The 23,121-nt window shown below is 45.1% G+C and overlaps 1 protein-coding gene and 1 long non-coding RNA gene across 8 annotated transcripts in view; one reads left to right on the top strand and one right to left on the bottom strand.

Annotated features, from left to right (window-relative positions):
• The window catches only part of LOC106728847, a 113,622-nt gene extending 109,009 nt beyond the window's left edge, over nt 1-4,613 (top strand). For all 7 annotated transcript variants that reach the window (XR_004315448.1, XR_004315445.1, XR_001365117.2 and 4 more), the window contains 2 exons: nt 2,613-2,669; nt 4,379-4,613. This is a non-coding gene — a long non-coding RNA (uncharacterized LOC106728847). The remainder of the gene's footprint in view (nt 1-2,612; nt 2,670-4,378) is intronic.
• The window catches only part of CSMD1 (CUB and Sushi multiple domains 1), a 1,664,412-nt gene that overhangs the window by 580,088 nt on the left and 1,061,203 nt on the right, over nt 1-23,121 (bottom strand).

Below are 23,121 nucleotides of genomic sequence, written 5' to 3'. Positions count from 1 at the left end.
CACGCTGCACCTTGGATGAACCTTACAGACGTCCCCTCAGCTAAAGAAGCCAGAAACAAATGGGCACAGAGCAAGTGACTTCTTTTATGCGAAATATCCAGACGAGGAGAAACTGCAAAGCAGATGCGAGATGCAGGGAAGTGGGGCAGGCGTGGGGAGGGGGAGGCGAGGCGTTACTAAGGGTGAATGGAGTGCTCCTCTGAGTGATGAAAAGGCTCTGGTACTAAACGGGGTGGTGACAGCACAACACTGAGTGGGCTAAACGTCACTGAACTGTATGCTCTAAAACGTTTAACTGTATATTGTCTGATTTTTACCTCAAGAAGAAAAATTCTACTTGATTTCTAAGCAATAATCATTAATCAGATAAATCAAAATGGAAAATTATTTTGATGTAGTGAAAAAGAACAACATAAAGCAATTCAAAATATAATCCAATCCAACGCAACTCAATGAAAGCTGTATTCAGAGCAATTTAAAGCCTTAGATGAGTTCAATAACGGAAAAAAAAAGTAAAATAACCCTTTAAAACCCTATTAAGCAATTAGAGAAAAAAAATTTAAATTAGATAAAAAGAATTGTTATTTTAAAACTGTGATTACTGCAAGAAACATAAAAAACAGTAAAAAGAGGAACTCAGAATCTGTTTCTTTGGAAAAAATCAATATAGAATAAAATCATGGAACCCAACCAAATACCATTTACGAAAATAAATTCCAAACAGATTCAAGACTTTATGTAAAAAATTATAAATATTTTAAAATAAAAATCAGGATAACATGACTAATAAAGGGATTGCAAAAAATGTCTTCTCCCTAGAGGAAAAGATAAAAAAATTCTTCTAAGTCTAGGAGAAAAGACAGGTTATGTGCACACCTGCTTTGTGCATTATGTATAAACATCACACATGATATAACGCCACATACAAGTATTTCCGAGATGCTCACGTGTAGTGATTACACAGGATGTTTCTATGCACAAGCAGTTTTGTGTAGAGAAGAGACCACAGACGCCAGGAGAGGCAGGCGTGCAGGTGGAGTTTCAGGGCCCACGTGGGAGAAGGCTCCATCTCGAGTGGAGTTTTCCAGCTTCAGGCATCTCTACGTTCGGCCAAGCACACAGACGTTGAGTTGTCAGGCCTGTGCAGAGGTGCCTCGCAAGGGCAGGAAGGGACACCGGGGCCTGAAGAGGCTCCCTGACCTCAGCGCGCGTACCGTGTGATGGCCACGGCTTTTCCAGGCCCCCGGGGCCTTCATAAATGAACATCCGGACCCCTGCTCTTTCTTCCTCCAGGTCCACGGACTGAGTTTCCTAGACGGTTCCCAGAGTGAGGTGCTGCTCAGGCCCCGAGCCTTGGCCTCTTGACCACCGTCTAGGGAAACACCACCCACAGAAACGTGCCCAGTTGGGGCCCAGTCTCAAGGCAGAAGGGGCCGAGGTGCCTGCTTCTCCTCACTGCAGCCCCAGCACCATCGCCCTGGTGGCCTTCAGTGAGCTGGGGGGGACCCCCACCAGGTTCCTACTGTTGCCTCCCACAGGTGGAGTCTCTTCTCCAGGGAACTCTGGTGGGGGGCTGGGGAGAGGGGGGAACTGCCACCGTTCCCCTGACCGGTGGCCACAGGATGGGAACCCCATGATGAGCTCCTCGCTGCTGTAAGAAGCCCCCAAAGGTACCACTTCCAATGTCGGTTAACACAGGTGGATGCAAGCAATGTGAGTTCTGAGCCCAGCCCAGTGAGTGTGTCCACAGTGAAGCAAGTGCCAGAGAATGAGTGACATAAGTCAACACAAACAGAACACTCACAACCGGGAAAACGCAAAACAGCCTAATAGAAAAGTCAGCCAAACGTAAATGAATAATAGATGTTTGTGGGGAGCACATTCAAACACGAGAAAAAATGGGATAATGCAAAATAAGGCTCTTCCTCTCTCTGTATGTATATATTTGCTTATCTACTAAATTTATGTAATATGTAAATTACATGGCTTGTATTATATATCACATATATAAATTTACATATTATATATACTTATATCAATAATATATAAATTTTATTATATATAAATATGTAATTTATATGTATTACATAACATACATACAAATTTAGCAGACTGGCCAAAACCTGTGCGAGCCCGTCTGGCAGTAACTAATAAAACGGAGAAACCCCATGGGCCGAGGTGCGTAGGTGCCAGCGGCGGGGCCCTCTCTCATGGGAAATACACGAACATGCAGTTACGAAATGTTAGTTACAATGACCAAAACAATTGGAAACAAAGGGAATGCCCTCACACAGACTGAAAGCATGTATCTGGTACGAAGCTGAACAGATGAATCAGAACTGCACGTTTTCTGTGTGTGGCGAGAACACTTAACACGAGATTTACCCCCTCACAGAACTGTCCGCGCGCAGCACGGCGTCACTGAAGGAGGCCGCGGCTGTGCAGCAGGTCTCTGGGGAGCACTCGCCTGGCGCAGATGAAACTGAGGACAGGGTGGCATTTGCTGACTTAGAACGTGGTGGTTAAGAACTCAAGACCAGATCATGGACTCACACCCTGTGCCTTCGGGCAAGTTTTTTAACCTCTCCACGTCTGTCTTCATCTTTTTACAGTGAGTGGAAGCATCATCGCTCAGCTCACAGAGCTGCCGCTGGGACCTGCCAGCACAGGTCAGTCACCCCTGAGGGTGCGCCTGCGAAGGAGCAGACGCCCGATACCCCCACGGCTTTATTTCTGTTGTGAAAAATGTAACTCTCATCCTGAGGCTTTTTGGTTTCAGATAAATGAGAAACAAAAACCCAACACTGCGCTGAACACACATTAACACAAGATTCTGTTCTTTGTATTCAAACTTCAGGTAGAGAGGGACAGGAGAATCACCTGACCTCCACACATCTCAGTATTGCCAGCTGGGAGGTGTGAATTTTAACTCCCTTCTACTTTTAAATATTGTGTAAGAAATACTGAAATAAAACCTTTTCCAGAGTGATGGAGATTGCTTAATATTTGAAATTTATTAAGGAATCCATTTAAGAGACAGTAAATAACACCTCACTGAATTGAGCCGCTCAGTTTGAATGAAGCCTTTCCACTAGACCCGTGAGTTTGCACAGCACCCTCTACCTCTCAGTCCACGGAAACAAAAGTACTGAGTTGCCCACCTCACTAGTTCACAGACTTGGACACTTAGATTCCATCTGAGACAAATGAAAAAGAGGAACTAAAGTTGACTCTTGTCCTACGACGTTATTTTCTATACTTACATCAACAGCCTGTCAGCCAACATCAACCAAATCAATAGAGGATTTGGGGCTTGAACACAGTGTTCTGACATTCCACATGACAACCATGCTACTTCTCCTGCTCTGTTCTGTTCAATATAAATATCTTATCAAGAAATGCAGTGTCCTTTCCTTGACACGAATACAGCGTCCCACGGGGAGAGAAGATAGGAGGGGGTGGGGGTGCTGTGAGTAGGGACGTCAAAACCCTTCAGAACCAAAACTAAGAAAAGGTACTATCAAAATTAGAGTGGAGATATACATTCAAACCGACCAAACTAATATATTATACATATGAAGTTTTTGTATATCAGTTGCATATCAATAGTTAAAATTAATTCTAAAATACGGACACCCAGTTAATTAGTGCCACTTAGAAATAGTACCTGTCCCTGGTTGACTTGAGAGGATTTTGCTGTTGTTTACATGTCTGTACTAGCCAAAGCAGTCTACACGTTCAGTGTAATCCCTATCAAAATCCCACCCCTATCAAAATCCCACTGGCAGCTTTAACAGAAATAGACCAACCCTAAACTTTGTGTGGAACCACAAAAGATCTCAAATAGCCAGAGCAATCTGGAGAAAGAAGAACAAACCTTGAGGCATCATCGCCCTGATTTTAAACTATATTACAAAGCTACAGTAATCAGAGCAGCATGGTATTGGCATAAAAAACAGATACACAGATCAATGGAACAGAATAGAGAGCCCAGAAATAAACCCATGCATATGTGGTCAATTACTTCATAACAAAGGAGCCAAGGATACACAATGAGAAAAGGACAGTCTCTTCCCACCACTCCGTCTCCCTGCCTGTACGCTCCCTGGTTACACCCTGCTCTACTTGTAACAGAAGAACAAACCTGGCTCCATGTTGGATCTATTCCTTCAGCTCTAACCTCTGTGCTCTGTTGCCTGTGCTGAGTCACGCGGGCTCTGCACCTTTTGTAAGGCACGTTGCCTATAGCCTGAAATACGCATGACAGCCCTTTCTCAGGGCTTTGCCTCCCAGGCTTCACCTTTAAAGGCATAACACTTTTCATTTATATAAAAATAAGAAGTTGCAGAACAGAAGATAACAACTTGTCTTGTTACAGGTTTGCAGGAACACGGTGACCAGACCTAAGCAGACAGCTGCAAGAACAAAGGACTGTCACACGCCCCACGCTCTGGCCCGCCAAGAAGTCTCCAAGAACCAGCCACACCCTCTTCACTTTTAGTATAAAAGCAGCCTGAATACTAACTCACGTAAGATGGTCCTTTGGGACACTGGCCCACCATCTTCTCGGTCTGCTGGCTCTCTGAATAAAGTCACTGTTTCTTGCCTCAACACCTCATCTCTCGATTTACTGGCCTTTCATTTGGTAAGCAGTCCGAGCCTGGACTCAGGAACACATTGAGGACCTAGGACCTTTTCCACAGGGAGAAGACAGAAAAGCGCGGCCAGAGACTCTGGATGTGTCTTACTCATGTTCACAGTGGGGACAAATGAACCTTTCCCACTCGGAGAAACAGTTTTGGGTCATTCCTTTCATTCCATATATATTCATGAGCATCTCCCACACACAGGGCACCGAGGCAGGTGACAGACCCGCGAAGATGTATCAGGATTTCAGGGTGGGGATTCTAAGCCTGCCGGACCACAGGGGTTCTGGTGTCCCTAAGAGCAAACCCACTTGCCTTTCAGATTCTCTGCAAGAATTTCAGAAAGTTCAATTTTTGTTTTTATTCCACTCAAATGCTCATGAATCTGAATTGCCTGGGATACGATCTGAGAGCCCCAGTGAAGACTGTGTGTTGAATCTGAATATGCCATGCAGAGCAGCGCTCCGAGGCTTACTGAGCACAGAGGGGGGTGGCGGGACAGCGGTGGGCTGTATGTTGCTCGCAGGCACCCGGGGCTGAGCCGGGGCGGGGGGGTTCCAGATGAGACGGCTCCCTCCGTTCGGCCAGAGGGGTGCTTCCCAAGGGAGCAGAGCACTCCCTCTGCGTGATACAAAGCCTGAAAACGCTTTTGTTTGCTTAACGTTCTAGATTAAAACAGCGGAGACGAAATGGTTTCTGATCAGAGGCCTGCCTCTTTAAAGATCACAAATGTCATGTCAGTGTCACAAGTGGTGTCCGAAAACGGAGTGTGATCGGTGTCTGCAAACCCTTCACATGCTGCCTCAATTTTTAGGTACATGTTTCTGGAAGTGAAGCTGCAAGCAAATTTAAGAAGCGTTCTGTCCCTCTGACAAGCAAATACAGTCATTACAGGGGAGGGAAGAAACAGCCCAGCTCAGAAAGGCACAGGCGGACTTTAACGGATCGCACGTGTTTCCTTGTTCCGAGATTTCATATTATGATGCTGGTCATTGATGAGAAGGCCGTCATTACACAGTTTCACTTTTTAAAATCTTGGCCATTTTTTTTAAAACTTGCTTCGTGAACATTCATGTTTTAGTTGTTTCACTCCCCAGAAAACCAGAAAGAGACAGAAAAGGATGGCGAAAGCCTGGAGAGGAGGTTTAGATTTTTGACATGTCTATTTTGTTTCTGAACTGAATCATTACTGAAAGTGTTCCTGTTTATCATTAACATCTGTAGGGCTGTGTTCGCTGGTTATAGATTTATTATTCATTTACTTATACTTACCTATTGATATATATTTTATTTTATCAGTGACACCCCTGGCTTTTGAATAATTTAAAGGGAGCTTACAAAACATTGTAAGACAAGAATTAAAATGGAAAAAGAAAAAGATGAAGTTGGAAATGGGTCAGGACAGGTGTTAAGGTCGGAAATGAGGCTTTTAAACAAGGAAAGATTCTGTATGGTAGGTCTACAAAGCGCTCTTTGATGGTTCCGGGGGGGAAGGGGGTGTGGAGGGATAAAGTGGGAGTTTGGGATTTGCGGACACTAACTCCTACATATAAAACAGATAAACAACAAGGTCCTCCTGTACAGCCCAGGGAACTATATTCTACATTGTGTAACAGCCTATAGTGGAAAAGAATATGAAAAGGAACATATGTATATGTACAACTGAATCACTGTGCTGTGCGTCAGAAACTGACACAACATTGTAAACTGTTCTTCAATTAAAAAAACTGGACTCAGCCACAGTATTTAGAGAACTACATCTATAAAGCCATTTCAAATAATTCTTCTCTTTAGAAATTAAAAGAAGTAACAAACAACAACAAAAAACCCACAAAGCACTCGTGTCCACGGCCAGGAGACAAGGTGATCGTGACACTGCCCAAGGTTCAGTTCAGGAGGCCCACAGAGCGACTTTTACAGCAGGGAAGGGATAACAGATGATGGCCAAGGCACCGGCACCCGCTGAGCTGAGCCATTCCCCGCAAGTCAGCCAATCGACAAACACTGCCTGGACTGTCCTCTCGGCCGGAACCAGCACCTCCGCCCGACCCTAATCTGTCCATCTCCAGCCTGTCTCCTGCCTCCTTCCGTCTGGGGCTGTTTAATCCATGTTTTCCAATCGCTCCGCCCTTAGCTCTCTGTTTCTCAAATTCAGCCCTTAAAAATACCTTCCGTCACAGAATTCTACTCTTTATTAACAACTGCCCCTTCAAAATTTAAAACTCTAAGGTGAGTGTAAGAAAGCGGTTAATCTTATCACAAACTGCTAAAACGAACATTTCCAACAGTTTTTCTGTCTCTTACTTCGAAAATCACCTGACCCAGTGCCCTCAGTGACCAAATGTGACTTATTTATTGGGGGGGGGGGTGTCTATCCTGTGGGACCACAGTGTGAGGGCAGCAGTAAGTTAGCTCCCTTATGTTCTTACGTCCCTGAGGGGGATGTTCTGAATCCGCACTGGAAATCTGTTCCCATTAGGTACACGTTTCGTTTGGTCACAGGGAGAAGTGCAGAAACCTGCTAACATTTTCTGGTTTCTTTACAGACCGAGTGACGCTAAGACAGACCTCCGGCACCACGGCTTCCATGATGCTCGCCCCGACTCACTGCCTGTCACCATCTGTCAGATGGCTGGGTGGGTCGGGAAGCCCGGTAGCAGCATTTGATCATGTGGCATTGGCACGATTGTGAGATAAAATAGGATCTGTTAAGGATATAATGTGTTTTTAAACACATGTCATCCCTTGCAAGGGGGCTTCGGGGCACCTCAGGAAACGCACCTGCGCACGGGGATCATCGCGTTAGGCAGCCGCGCTGGGGCTGAGCGGGAAACGTGCCGGCGGCTCCACGTGCAGCGACAGGAACGCCTTCCTGTGGCTTACACCTTTTTTTTTTTATAGTGTATCTTTCCACTGCCATTATTTATGAATTTTCATTTCAGTCACAGAATGTAATTACCAAGACATATTTTTTCCTCTCCTCTGAATCAGGGAACGTCAGTATAGTAAGTGTCATTCAGTAAGGGATTCAAACCCTGAAAATGCATTCGCATTTCAGCATGCAGTGCATCCTTCCCCAATCAATCTACAGCTGAAAACGCTCATGTGTTCACTGTGCCCCACACACAAGGCTGGACATTCACTGTATTTACTATGGAATAAATTTTAAACATTTGGGGCACTTTCTAATTGTGCCTTTACAGACTTTAACTCCTGTAGACTACCAGGAACATTTAAAGATGAACATTAAGCCGTATCATTTAGAAACTCATTTGCGGGCTTGACGGACATCATTATTGATAAAGCAAAAAACCTGATTTTAAATATTTTACTTAAATATTAATACACTGAATTATTTAATTACATCAAATCAAGAGGTTATGAGAAAAGCTCACAGAGAAACTATTAATTTTTTTTTCATACAACAAAGATTTAAAGAACTGACTCACACATCGGCGAGGCCGACATGCCTGAAATCTGCAGAGCAGGATGGCAGGCCAGAAACTCATGTGAAGGCAGATGCTGAAATCCTGAGACAGAGTTTCTTCTTTAGGAAATCTCAGGCTTAGGGATACAGACCTTCAACTGATTACATGGGGCCCACCCCCATTATCCAGGGTCACCTCCTTTACTTAAAGTCAATTGACTGTTGTGTTACTGTCTACAGAATACCTTTCACAGCAGCACCGAATGATTGGTTAAATGACTGAGTGCTTAGTTTATATGTTAACATGTAAAGCTGATTATCACACCTCACATAGAGTAAACTCGGGTAGGAACACGCTGGACGCCGGGTGAAGGGCGTCCTCGGTAGGCTGCAGGCCACAGGTGCCGGTGTCAGTAGACAGCCAACTCAACTTTCATGTTTCAAGTTCTTAATGATACTTCTGCTTTCAGTGACAGTGGAGCATGCATGGTGTTGGGGGGGTATGTGTGTGTTTATCCAGTGAGCACTTCCTATTACAGGATTAGGATTACGTTGTGATAACAACACTGTAATGAGATGAAGGCATTCAAAGGCATTCCTACCAGGTGTCTGTCTGACGTGTCTGTTCCTTAAACTCCTCTCTCCTGCCTCAGACTCTCACAGCTAATAAAGAGCTGACACCTCCCTTCAGTGTCATCTGGGTGATTCATATCCTTTCCAAAATGTATTAAGTTCTTTTGAAGACATACACATTGTAGTGTAATCCTCACTTCACATATGAGGAGAGGATAATTCAAAATTCAAGCTCTAGTTCAAAACTGAACATAAATCTAAAAACTACAAGAACTCCGTGAATGTATGAACCTCACGGCACGAATGTCCCCACCTTTGTTGATGCATCACATCATTCTCTTTGCTTCTGGTACTCATCCTCCTGATTAAAGGAAAATGCTTTTCCGGGGGCAAATCACAGAAGAAAAATGACTCCAAGTTACTTAGTCTCCTCAGCATTACAGTTTCAGAATACTCCCCTGAACACCGAATTTTCCCAGGCGGTCCTCTTCAACGCACATGAAAAATGCCATTAACAACCTTGCCACATACGTCTTTATTGCAGGGACATCGACCTCACTCTGTGAGAACACTAACAGATCTACGTCCACTAAGGATGTCAACAAAAATGCTTTGAGATCTTAATTCACTCTGGCATCATTTTCATACAAAATCTATTTGAGAGAATCTCTTAATAACAGATAAATAATACAAAAAAGTCAAATGTCAGAAAAAGGTAGTAGTGACACCTGCGTGGACATTTCCTACATATGGTGTCAAGACTGGGCCCATGGTCTTCCACCACGTAAGTGTCAGTGTTGGTGATGATGAGTTGGGTTTTCAGTATTTCCTCCCGGGAACACTAGTAAGTAAACCAAAGCAGCATTATGAGCAGAAGTCTCCCTCTTCCCTGTTTTAAGATGGTCACACTTTATTACTTCTTTAGTCATCGCTGAAGAACACATGCACTGTGTATTTACTGTGTATTTATTTACTAAAATAACATACATTTCTTCTCTGAGACGCGTATCATAGGAAGAGCCGTGCTGGTCAACGTAAATCTTTACAAGGATCCACAGAGCTTTGTTACCGTCACAACATGCTCCTGGAGATCCCAGGCAGGTCGGGGGCACGTGAGCTGTCCTTCCCAGAGCTCCCCGGGGCCAGGGCTGCCCTGCGTTCTGCGTGCAGCCCCAGCCTGCATCTGGTCCATACACCTGCCCCGTTACTGCTGGCTGAGTGAACAACCGACCTAGATTGGGGTATTCTGCTTCTGTGATGGTTTCCCTCCATTCAGAGAGACCTCCCCCTCCAGATGTGGTCACTGCTGGATCCTTCTGTTGTGAGATCACCACACACTTTGGACTCGGAAGACTTTGTTCCAGCATCCACTTTGCGGGGTGGAGACTCCAGGCTGGGTCTGCAGTAGCACAGGGTGGTCGTGACAGAGACTGTCCTTCGACAGGCACGGGTTCAAGGTGTAGCCTCATCCCCTCTTTGCTGTGTCACATGGGGTGAGAATGTCCACGTCCCTCGTGTCAGCTTCCTCTCGGAATATCAAGGGTCCTAACTGCACCAACATCGATACTAAGAGGTTAACTGCACAGAGAGATGCGTGCGGTCAGGATTTCACATCGTGGAGGGCAAAACAAATCCATGACACGGAGACTCAGGAGAGTGTGTTTAGAGTTAGGTCCTCATGCAAGTGAGCATGGAAGGAAGTTAATGCAAAAGGGAAGGGACTGGCCAAAGAGGAACGTGGGCCTGTGACTGCGGCGGCAGGTGGGGAATCGGAGTGGGTGGTGTGGGCAGCAGTGCGGGGGGGGGGGGGTCACACACAGTCTCTCCTACAGGCCTTGGGCGCCCCGCGTGGCCGACGTCTGCACTACAGCGACCCGTAACGAACTACGGAGGACAGAAGGCGTCCTCTGACGTTACAGACTGCAGTGAAACGGAAACAGTTTCCCTTCCTTCGTGTGCATTAGGCTACATGGTCTCTGAAGTCAGCGTCTGTTTTTATTTATCTTTATTTTTTCCCTAAATATTTTGCTCGGTATTTTCAACACTGCAGCTTGAATCATCAGGTCATGAAGGGAAGGATGAACAGACGAGAGAGTGGCAAAGGGGCCAGGCCAGGGCCTTCTGTCCGGCTCTGCCGATCAGCTGTGTTTGGGGAATCCGGGGTGTTTCCTCAGTGATCTGTTCAGCACTCTCCTGACGCCCCACACCCCTGGGTCCTCAGTTAGCTTCAAAGTATCTCGCAAGTCTCATCGCCCAATTTATGCTGAATGTCTCTTGATTTTAAAATTGTGCACTGGAAATATCTGGGGTTAGATTTTTTAAATGTAGGATGTTTTTTACTTTGAAATATAAAATCCACAATAGTTTAATTTAAATACATTAAGATATGCTGAGTAAACAAAAAAACGAGGTTTACATTTAACAAAACATATGGTGAATGGTGTTACTTTGAAATATTGAAGCTATATGTGTGTGGCTTAGCATAGACATTTGTTTCTATAATTTTGATGGCAAAACAAAAGTTACATGCATTTAACAACAGTGTATTGTATATACAGCAACCTAAGTCAGGCTAAAAGGCAGTGTTTTGAAGTCAATGCTGCATGAAACTGCTGTTTTTAAACAAAATTATATAGAACCTTAAAATTTTAGTTTAAGAAATGAAGGTCTATGTGATAATTTATTCCTGGAAGAATTTCTAACTCACTCCACCTTCATTTTCTCCCTCTTAGAAAAGAAGTGTGTTGAATTTCAGAAATATTTAGTCAAACAGAATGACTTGAGCGTTGCCGGAATACACAAAGAACCCCCATGCTTTGTATAAATTATTGTCATTAATGGTACGGCACGAGGTGCTTGCTTGAATAACTTTTTGTTGATAGTAAAAAAGAACCAGCTTTCAGGAAGAAGTTGTGCATAAAATTCACCTAAGAGGGTGACGACTAATTTTCATCTTAACAAATACACATTAAAGTTGTTTTCTTAAAGACCATATAAATCAGAATAATTTCCTAAATTAAACTTCTTGCTAATGTTCCCTTCGCGGTTCCGAGCTCACACACCAACAGTTCCTCGAGCAAACTGGTGACCTTAGGAAAAACCCCATCGTCGCTGCATAGTGGGTCCTCCTGTGACCTATGCGACCGTTCGAACAAGTTCGTTCACAAGCATTTGCTGTGATTTCAATATATTATCTAGGGCAGGCCCTCTGTTCTGACTCAGGCCTTGTGAGGCAGTGGAAGGAGGGGCTCCGGCTGGGAAAGAAACAGGTACCCCCAGGGCACGTGCGCCGGAGGGCCTCCGGATCTACTCCCTTATCCAGTCAATCCCGGAAGGAATTCTCCACTTAGTTGCAAGAAAAGTATTATTTACATTTACCTATTATATGTAAGAGTTCCCTGTATTTTCACCTTAAAACTGGCCATAATTTTAAAGACAGGACATTTTTAGAAATCCATTTCAGTGCACTTGCAAAGCATCCTGGGTCTCACAAAACACTAACGCCCTCAGTACTTGTTTGTTGAGAATCCATTAAGGTCGCAAATTGAGTCATACTCGGTTCCTCACTAGCAGGATTTCCACTTTTAAAATCAAGTGTGATTGCGCATCATCCACGCTGTTAATCAGCTCAGTAAAACCATCCTTCACGTGTACACCTCTTCACTTCGTTGGTCCTCAACACGTAACTCACACGTGGTCCCGGCAGAGTCTCTAAGCCATTGCTTTTCTCGTTTATAAAACTTGAGATGCTGATTTCTACTTCTGTGCTGTATGATTCCAACTACGTGGCGTTCTGGAAAAGGCAAAACTTTGGAGACAGTATAGAGACGAGCGGCTGCCAGGGGCTGTGGGGGAGGGAGGAATGAACAGAAGGAGCACGAGGCTTTTAAGGGCAGGGAAACCACTCTCGGGCGGTGCTGCGGTGGCAGGTACACGCATTACACGCTTGTCCAGACCCCAGGACGCACGGCACCCAGAGCGAACCCTCATGTAAACTGTGAACCCCTAGTGACGATGATGTGTCAACATGGGCCCACTGATTGTAACAAACGTGCCCCTATGATGAGGGGTGCTGATAGCGGGGGAGGCTGCACTTACGGGGTCGGGGAGACACGGGGACATCTCTGCGTCTTCCTCTCAATTTTAGTGTGAACTTCAACTGCTCTCAAAAATTGTCTTAAAAACATTGCACTTGGACTGAAGTCACAGAGCCTGAAGGAACAGGTCATGGAGTAGAGAGCTTTCAACTCCAAGCCACAGAATTCACCGCTATTATCTTTACAAGAAGTAAGTGCTGCTAAGATCTTCTGAGAAGGCGCCACTTAGGAGGATAACAGTGCTAACACGCAGAATGGAGTCAACTTCAGACAGAAGCAGGAGGCACTGACTAGAGACTTCTTCTAGAATGAAGACAAGGAAGGTCTGAGCAGGAGATGAGACGGGGCGGCCCGCCTACCAGAGGCTCTCGTGCACCTTCCGCGCGCCACTCCCGCTCACAGGAGGCAGAGGGGACGCGGCCTGAGACACGGCAGGGGCAGGTGCGCCCATGGCCCGCTCGTGGCCGTTTTAAGTGATTTCCCTTCCGTATTTAATCAGCGTTGCACAGATACAGACAAGCGCAGGGAAGCTTCAGTGATGAGGGAAGGAGAGAGAGGAAGAAAAAGCTGTCTCCACCATTTACTCTCTCACATTTATGAACATGCAGGTCTGGACGCCCTGAAATAACTTCTCCCCACGTCTGCTGCTGGTCCCCCAGGAGGAGCGGAAGGGCTGGTCCAAGGGGAAAACACTAGGTTTGCTTATCTGCAGGATTGTTTCCTTGCTGATTTGTCTCCTCTCGACAAAACTGGCCTGCCGGTTTTGGCACGCCCCACTCACATTCATTATTTTTTCAATTAGCCTACAAGGTCCTCGAGGGCAAAGACCATGTGTTGTGTTCCTTGGTATCAACTCCCACAGCTTGTGCAGTGCCCGGCAGGCTGCAGACAGACAGACAGACATGCACCCCCTGACGGCTGACGGGCAGGTCTGTCAATGGATCTCAAGGTATCACTCATCTTCCATCTGCATCAAGTCTATACAGACACTGACTTAAGCTGCATCACGTCACACACAACATACTTGATGTGTCGTCTGGTTTCGGTTTGACTCACACGCCAGTGAACCAATGAAGAGGTCAGCAGTGTAATCGAAAGTGATCCAGGGGTGATTCAAGTTCTCCACCCAGCTCTAAAGAGCTGAGGACACGTCTCACACCCGAGACACGACGACGGGTTAACGGCTAAATTACACAAGGAACACACACCGCAATAGCGAAAAACCAAACAGCCCAATTAAAACTGGGCAAAGGTCCTGAACAATTCTCCACATAAGACACCCCAATGGCCAACGGGCACCTAAAGCACACAGCATCACTGCTCACCGGGAAGGGCACGTCCAAACCACCATGAGGTACCGCTTCGTGCCTGTTAAGGTGTCTGGTAAAAAAGAAAAGCAGGAGATGATAAATGCTGGCAAGTACGTGGAGGAAAGGCTACACTTGTGCACTGCTGGTGGGGATATAAACCGTCACAGCCACTGTGGGAAACAGGAAGCCAAATCACGGCCTTGGGGAGAGATGTGCACTCTGATGTTCACTGCGGCATCATTCGTGGGAGGCCAGACAGGGAAGCAACCTGAGTGCCTGACAATGGATGACGGGTAGAGACGATGTCACACACACACTCTCACACACACACACACAGTGGAATATTATTCAGCCATAAAAAGGAGGAAATCCCTCCATTTGTGACAACACGGATCATGGGTGAACCTGGGGGATCTTGTGCTGAGAGAAATAAGCCAGACAGAGAAACATACATACACCGAGTGGTATCACTTATATGTGAAATCAAAAAACACAACTCATAGACACAGAGCAAGAAGGGTGGCTGCCAGGGGCTTGGGGAGGTGGGGGAAATAGAGAGAGGTTGGTAAAAGGTTACAAAGTGTCACTTACAAGGTGAAGATTGATAAGGAATGAGGACCTAACATGCAACATGCTAATACTCTACTGTGTGATAAAAATTTGCTGGGATAGTAGAAATCAGGTCTTCTCACCAAAAAAACCCCCAGAAAACCAAAGAAAGCTGTCAGCATATGAGACGACGAGTGTTAATTAACGCTATAGTGGGAATCCTTTCATAATTTGTACGTATATCAAAATCCTGTTCCGCACTTTAAATGTGTCTATATACACACATACTCTAAGTACACACACCCACACACACACACACTTCTGTTTGCAGTAAACTATTTTTATTTGCAGTAAAATGGTAGCATTTTTTTCACATGAAAGTACCCAGGCAACTTCAAAACCTGTCTTCTCCCTCAAAGCGTGACCGGTACCACTGCACACCGTGTCAAACACGGCTGCTTGAGGTGGGCGCCCCAGACACAGAGGGCGACCCCACCAGAGAAGACCGCCACTTTCTTGCTTCTGCACACGCTTTGCTTCCTTAGACTGCAACGCTCCGTCCAGCCTCCCGTAAAGGGACTTTTCTAGACTGAGATCCGGCCACAAACAGTGCGGTGCATCCCTGCCCTCATACGGGCCTAAACAGCCTGGGAAACAGAAGCAAGCAGACCGCTCACAGCCCTCTCCAGCTTGGCGTGGGGCAGTCGTGATCGCCAGCATGATCACGACCTGGGCAACGGGAAGGGAGATCCCAGGTTTCTGCAAAGTCACTTTTCCCATCCAGAGGGACATGGTGAAAACTGGCTTCAAAGCAGCCATGGCCATCTTGTCCTTCACTTCTGAGCAGTGGGGACAACAGGTTGTAAGATGAGTTTTATTATGATGAATTAGGACACTTAGTAAAGAAAAAGACAACCTCGAGAGTGAACGCAGCCGACCTGCCCACCTGGCAGGGAAGCACGTGTGTGGGGGGCACGCGGCAGCCCACGTGTGGGCCCCGCAGGCCCCTCCCCGCCCAGCGTGAGCGGAGGTCACGCAGCTCACTGCCTGTACGGCAATTAGGAAATAAAAAGTCTTGACAAAACTCTGTGTGCGAGGTCTCTGGAGACGAAAGAAAGTCCCGCTGCTGAGGGATCCAGCGAAACTCTTTAATTCCAATTAATTCCAGATTAATTCCGGATTGTTGGATGGGGTTAGCTCCAGGAAGCAGCCGCTCTGACATGGGGAGCTGGAGAGGTGCCAGGAAACCCTGTCCTCGACTGTCCCTCCCCAGTTGTTCTCCTTTAAAGCTCCTATTTCAGAGATGAATCTTTTCAGCGAAGTGTCCCCCCTTCGTCAAGTCCTCTTTTACAAGGCAAATGGCACAAGGAAAGGAGTGGCCACCCACAAGGGAATACTTGCTCAGAAGCTTTCTCTGGACCAGAAAGGGCATCTCCTGGAACCCTGTGACCATCCCCTAGGTGGACGGGCTAAAGGGAGATGCCCGGAAATGTGGACACAGCTGGGAAACTGGCCGGGGACCAGAGGTGGGGCCAGCCAGACATCTAACAAGTGGCTGTCAGCGTGTGAACACGATTCCAACCCTTTCTTGGCCTGAACAACTACACGCTGTGTCAGCACACCCAGGGGATTTGCAGCCCTGAGCCAGTCTAAGGGTGTCCCGACGCCCGTCTCAGAGGCGGGGGGAGGTGACGCCCTCGGTGCACACAGAGGATGGACACCGCCATCCGCGGTCCCGGACAGGAGGGTGCCGGGCAGCCACACACAGCTCCGTCCTCTCTCCACTGAGAAGCGGCGACTCCTAACCCTCCCGCTAATTCCTCATTATCCCCTAAGGAATTACTTAAGTCGTTTAAGTAATACCCTTTAAGTCTCTCCTCACTTTCAAATTTGACGCGTGATGATGGTTCCTCATCTCCAATCTCCTTGAAGCTCCGTAAAGGCCCGGAGTCAGTCTTGCACTTCATTTGCTTTGCCTGCAAATAACAGATGCTCAGTGTTCGGGCTTTTCACGCCAGAATGTGAGTCTAGAATCCGAGGCAAGTGAAGTTTACGTTCCTGAAGGTTCTCCTTTATTCTGCATGGGGCTGTACGTCGCAAAGCATCGTTCACCTCCGGAAGTATTTCCTTTCAAAAACGCAGTCCAGTTGGTGACAACTGCTTGTCTCTTCCCCCAGTGCGAAGCCACATCTCACACATCTTTCCTCTCATGTCTTCAGGAGACACGCGAGGACCAAGCCCGCTGGGCACCCTGCCGCTGCGGGAGTTGACCATGTCATTATCCACAGCAGATCCACAGGTAACTGAAGGCTTCGAGAAGTCGTGCGGGCACGTCTGCCTCCTGTCCTCATCCGCAACAGGTGACGGAGGGCCAGAAGCTCCACTCCAACCTAACGTGGCCTAAACTAAACCAGGGTTTAAGTGACTGCTACGTTTTACGTCTGGAATGTTTTTAGTGTGATGACAAGCATGGGTATCACTGACATAGTAAATGATGATTTTTGATGATAAAACCACCATCTGACGTTGGTGGAAAAGAATCATAGATGCTGTCACTTTAATTCACAGAAGAAGAAACCTGACCCTTCACCCCAGGAGAAAAGGGGAATGTTTAAACAAGGTGGTTTTTACGGGAGGATGCGTGGAAAGCCGTCAAATTAGTATGCAAAGACCTAGGTAGTTAAAAAAAAAAAAAAAAGCAACTCATTTAAACAATCACGCCCAGCACTTCTGTCACTCAGGAAACGTTGTGAGTCAACATGTGATTGAGCTATTTGACGAAAATGCCATTTCACGTTTACTGTGTTGCTCACATTGAGCTGCTCAACTACCAAGGAGCCCGTGTCAGAGGCGGCTCTGAACGTCAACCCGCGCTCACACGGAGGCCTTGAAATGTTCGAACACCTCTGAAATGGCTGCTGCTTTGTGCCACGTGGCAGTTGAACAGGAAGCCATCAAGCTGTGTTTTTTCTCTTACAAAATGAACGCCTGCCCAGAGCACCGCCTCCTTTCTTCAAGTAAGGAGCGCAGCAGAGTGCAGTGGGCCCTGAACTCTGAACTGCGCCTGTCAGTGTAGACGCTCTGCGGAAGATCGCACCGGCAGCTCCCCCGCCACCAAGCTGGAACCCAGAGCCCAGGGTGAGTACGTCACGGGTGAGCGTTGGCAACGGTGTTTGTAACTGCGTGACTGTACCCTAGCTCAAAGGGCTTTCCTCGTGCTCACTGACCAGGGTTAGGTTGGGGGGCATTAGGTTTTGATCCTCAGAAATGACAGCTGGGGGTTCTGTGCACCTTGCTGTGCACAACTCGCCCCAGCCGCCCAAGTCCCTCGTGGCTTCTCTGTATCTGTTGCTCCTGGTGCAGGTCCCAGCCTGTGCAGACACTGCAGCAAGAGGCCCCAGGCCTCAGTCGGCCTGAAACGCTAGAAGCATTTACCAACCTGACTTTAAACTGCGCAAGTTTTTCTCTAGAGCTCTTTCCACAGACCCCCTTCCTAAACACCTTTTGTTCTAGGCACCAGAATACTAGGACATATGGGTCATTGATTCCCGAGGCCAGAGGTAAACAACACGCCCAGCCCGAGGAAGCGGACCACTGCATCTGCAAAACCAGGAACAACTTGGCAACGCTTTGTCACCCCGCATACAATCTCTATGGAAACCAGCACCTCCCCCTGAACTCTTGAACTTTTCCTATAAAACCCGTCTTCCGTCCCCAGCAGGCTCATAGACTTGCAGGCATTAGCCCGCGGTGACCCCCTTTGTCTGCCTTTTCTTCCTCACCCAAAACTCTGTCCTCAAGTCCCAATTTGGTAAGTGGGGACGGAGGCTGAGTTTTGGCAACAATTAGGTGGGTTCTGGGTCTGCCGGCCACAAGGACGTGGCCAGGAGAAACCCTCCTGTCTGTGCTGACTCGAGAAGCGATGTAGGAAAACTCTGTCGTTGACATGAAGGACTCCAGGAACACAGCGAAGGACCCTGAAGCCAGACTTCAGTGTTTTGCAATTGAAATGCTGCTGTGGACCCAGCTGAACTCTGAGCCAGGGAGGGTGGAAAACCTCAAGGGTGATCATCGAGGAGACGCAGGTCTCATTAGCATCGAGTAGATGTCTTTCAGCTTCAGTTTCTCAGCTGGCATCTGGAATGTCCTATCAGACAGATTCTTGTGTGTTAGCGGGTCATGTGGTCTTGGGCCACAGTGGGGGCTGGCTTCGGTGGCAGTGAACTGTGTAACAAAGTGTTTCTGAAATCCTGAAATGTTAAACCCTCTATTTACGCTGCCTCTGGCACCACAGACAGAAACAACACTGACTTTCCTGTCCACGTTCAGAGATGGCCAGTCATCAGCGTCCGTGCCTCTGCCCGTGTTCTCTTCTCTCTCAAGCTATGATTTATATTCTCCTCAGCTCCACGAGGCACTTGTGAGTTTCTACAGGCTGCAGCTGCCCGTTCAGATGTGTTCTGTTTCTAGTAACGTTCCGAAAATACAAATGATTACTGTGCCCATTAATTTTGCATAACATCTTTCCCAAGAATTTTTTTTTTTGCCCTCTTTATATGCTTTGGGATTTGACTATTCAAGTGACATGCTCAGAACTTTAGACAACCTATTTAGTAAACCACAACTCCTCCCTTCTGACTGAATTTTAAACACAAGGCAATCAAATGCAATTAATTTTTTAAAGGAATAATGGCACCATTTTGTGGGATAGTTTTGATTTTTAGGGTGATTTTCCTTATGTTTCTTCATGTAAGCCTCCAGACAATCCTACTCCATTTTAAAAATAAGGCGAGAGAGGCCCAGAGGAGTGAAAAGGGATTAATACTGTGCTTTCACGTTGGAGGTCAATTCTCATGACGACATAAATAAATGACTGTATTTTCAAATGCATTTTCTTATATTCAATAAGAGTAGTCATCAAAGCGGAGAGCAGAATTAAACATCAAATTACTTTCTCTGCCTGGAGTATGAATTATTTGAACTTTCAGCTCGCCCGTGTATTCACAGATGCCTACAATCCCACAGATGTGATGGTTTATCATCTGCTTGAAGAAAAAAACATCATTTAAATTGTATTGAACTGTTTTCTTTTTTGTTTGTTTGTTTAATGCACTGGTTACATTCTCACAGGAAAAAAAGCACTGTTTACGTAAGTTTCTAACACAACTCAACTTTAGAATTCCAATTTTTAATTCTGTCACTTTTTTCCCCTAAAATTTCACTTAACTATTTGCTAAAGGAAAACTGAAGTAAGTTGAAGGAAAAAAAAGCTTGAAAGTTGAAGAAAAGCTAAAGAAAAATGTGGGATTAAGTGCTGCACAGCTGATGCACAGCACTACCTGATGCTCAGTGCTACCTGATGCACAGTGCTAACTGATGCTCAGTATGACCTGATACACAGCACTACCTGATGCTCAGTACTACCTGATGCTCAGCACTACCTGATGCACAGTGCTAACTGATGCTCAGCACTACCTGATGCACAGTGCTAACTGATGCTCAGTACTACCTGATACACAGCACTACGTGATGCACAGCACTGATGCACAGTACTATCTGATGCTCAGTACTAACTGATGCTCAGCACTACCTGATGCTCAGTACAGCCTTATACACAGCACTACCTGATGCTCAGTGCTAACTGATGCTCAGTACGACCTGAGGCACAGCACTACCTGATGCTCAGCACTACCTGATGCTCAGTACTACCTGATGCTCAGCACTACCTGATGCACAGCACTAACTGATGCTCAGTACTACCCGATGCTCAGTGCTACCTGACGCTCAGTGCTACCTGATGCTCAGTGCTACCTGATGCACAGCACTACCTGATGCTCAGTACTACCTGATGCTCAGTGCTACCTGATGCACAGCTGATGCACAGTGCAGTGCTGGATCTTTGTATCCAGTTTGCTTGCACGCTGTGTCTTCCTCCCTGGACTGAGTTTATCTCTGTTGTTCCTTAGGAAGGAATAGGGTTCTCAAAGTAAGTGTGACCACACATTGCCAAAGGGTTCTCTTGCATTATGCGTATTTAGAAGACAACATTTATTTTTAATGCATTACTAAGCCATGTATTTAAGGCCTTTCATGTTTAACAGTAAAAATAGCAACTGATTATAACCAGTGCTAGCAGAGATTTTGCCAACAGGTTTTTTTAAACACTTCCTTTGGGAGTAAACACAGCGCCAGTTAAGATCAACATGCACATATAGACTCGAAGTCCTCACAGATTTCAGGAATCTCTTCCATGGAAAAAACTGGATATTCACACTTACGTGTTCATATTTATTTCACTGTTATGTGATAAAGCAAAGAAACAAGTCCCATTCAAATACAGAGTAAGAAAACCAGCCAAGTGACCAAAATAAAGCATTAGTTTAGAAAACAGATAGAAAATAAAATTATTCACAGTGATTAAGTGGAAAAAGCTGATTAACAGTGTTACTGGCCGTGTGTTTAACTGTTTATTTTTCTCTTACAACAGCATCTTCTAGTGAGATCACAGATAAGTGCTGTCTGATGACAAACCTTCCATTTGTTTTACAGCAGTTACTTCTTGCAAGTGTACTTTACTGGCAGGTGGAATGTACGGAAATAAAATCCTAGTAAATCCCTGCATTTTGCCTGAAAACATACAAATGACTACTTTCAGCGGAGGTTTCTGCATCCAGCTGTGTCCTACGCGGAGCTGTTCGTGGAGGGTGGTGTGACGGGCAAGCTTTTGTCCTGCATCTGCTTAGAAATGTCCCTCCTGCACGGGGACCTGCACGTCCTTCCCAGGCCACCCTCTGACTGGTGCTAGAAAGAGTCTTTCCAAAAGAATATTTAACTTTTATATATTTGCCTGCTTTTGTGAACTTCCGTCCTCTACCAGTGAAGCATACGCATCATATTAAAATTATGTGAAAATCTGAAACAATATTCCTAAAGTTATGTTTTAAAAATAGCATGCAGCCCAAATCATTCTTGTCTAAGTAGAAATATGTTTCTGAAAACTACAAAATTGTCTCTGGTCACTTATAATTAAAAAAAAGAAAAAAGGAAAAGGAAAAAAAATGCATCACTCTGGTATTTCTCGTTTTCTTCCTATTGTTTAACTTCTTAAATATATCACCATATCACTGGCACTGGAAATAAATGTGTGATAGGAAATATTTTACCATTTTCTAGGGTTAGTGACTTCTTTATCGATATACTTATGCACATCAATGAATTTGTCATAATTTGAGATTTAGTAGCTAGTTCCCAGAAATCAGCAGTGACTTCATACACACACACACACACTCTCACACACACGTATACACATGCATTTTTTGTATGTGTGTCTGTATATACACAGACATGCATAGACACTTTTATTAGCTGAAAGTACAAAGTCAGAGAATCTTTAATAAACTGCTTTTTTACGATTATAAATGCCTTAGATGATTATGTTTTCCTGACTTTTAATTTACTAGCCAATCATGCTTTAGGTTTTTCATTTATGTTGCCCCTTCAACCATTATTTGATGAGTTCAAAGCAATTGAATCAAATACATAGATTTTTTTTTTAAGTGGGGAAAATAAACATATATTTTATTTTTATTTGAGCCATATATTCAAAACAGTATTGCAAATAATAGTACATAACCACTTATTAAAATGTGGTAAATTTTTTTTTAAAGTTTGGGCAAAAAAGAAAACATTTCATAGTAGTTATAAATTGAGTTCTCTCAAAATATTTACATATTTACTTACATAACTCTTGACAATCCTTATATTCTCTTCATAGCAATAACAGTAACCTTTCCTCATGAAGAACTTTCAGTAATCACTGGGGGAAAGAGACGTTCAAAGTGCTGATGAAACAGGGACTGTCTTTAAATGTGTCGGGAATTCAGCTGTTCTTGAACAACTATTCACAGAGTATATAATATGATAATTAACATAGCTTATATTTAAAGTAAAGTTAGCCTCATATCATGTTAAATTGTTTAAAAATAAAATATCAGATTGATCAGCTTTTATAATAAAATTATCTTGATTAGGGAGAACAAATCCCAACCACTGTTAAGAACCCAGAATCTTTTTTTTTACCTAAAAAGTCTATGTTGGATTAATTTGTAACGTTGAAAATGAGGTATGTATTTTAAGCCATTTTAAATCTTATTTGACAAATACATAACTTTCTATTGAAGTTTATTTCATAACCTTAAAAAACTCCGTTTAATGATTTGAAAATTACCAGTCATGTTTACACGCATATACGTGATTGGCTGACCGCCAAATTAGGTTGTGATTAAGCACGTAAGTTTACCAAATGGTTTTGGGAGTAACTTATTGATTGATATAATAAATTTGATTCACAGGAGATAATCAAAATCAGAACAACAAGAAGCCAGGAAATAATTAATTAAACACAGGCTCTTCTTGCTTCCCACGAGAGTGTCTTCAGACGCTAACGAGGGCTGCGCACACTTCAGATTCGCTCACGACGGTTCTATGGCACAGCGGCAAGAAACCTGGACTTGAAGCGG

This window comes from Camelus ferus, chromosome 26 (genome assembly GCF_009834535.1).
Source record: "Camelus ferus isolate YT-003-E chromosome 26, BCGSAC_Cfer_1.0, whole genome shotgun sequence".
Lineage (NCBI taxonomy): Eukaryota > Metazoa > Chordata > Mammalia > Artiodactyla > Camelidae > Camelus > Camelus ferus.
This window is presented reverse-complemented; position numbering and strand designations above follow the sequence as displayed.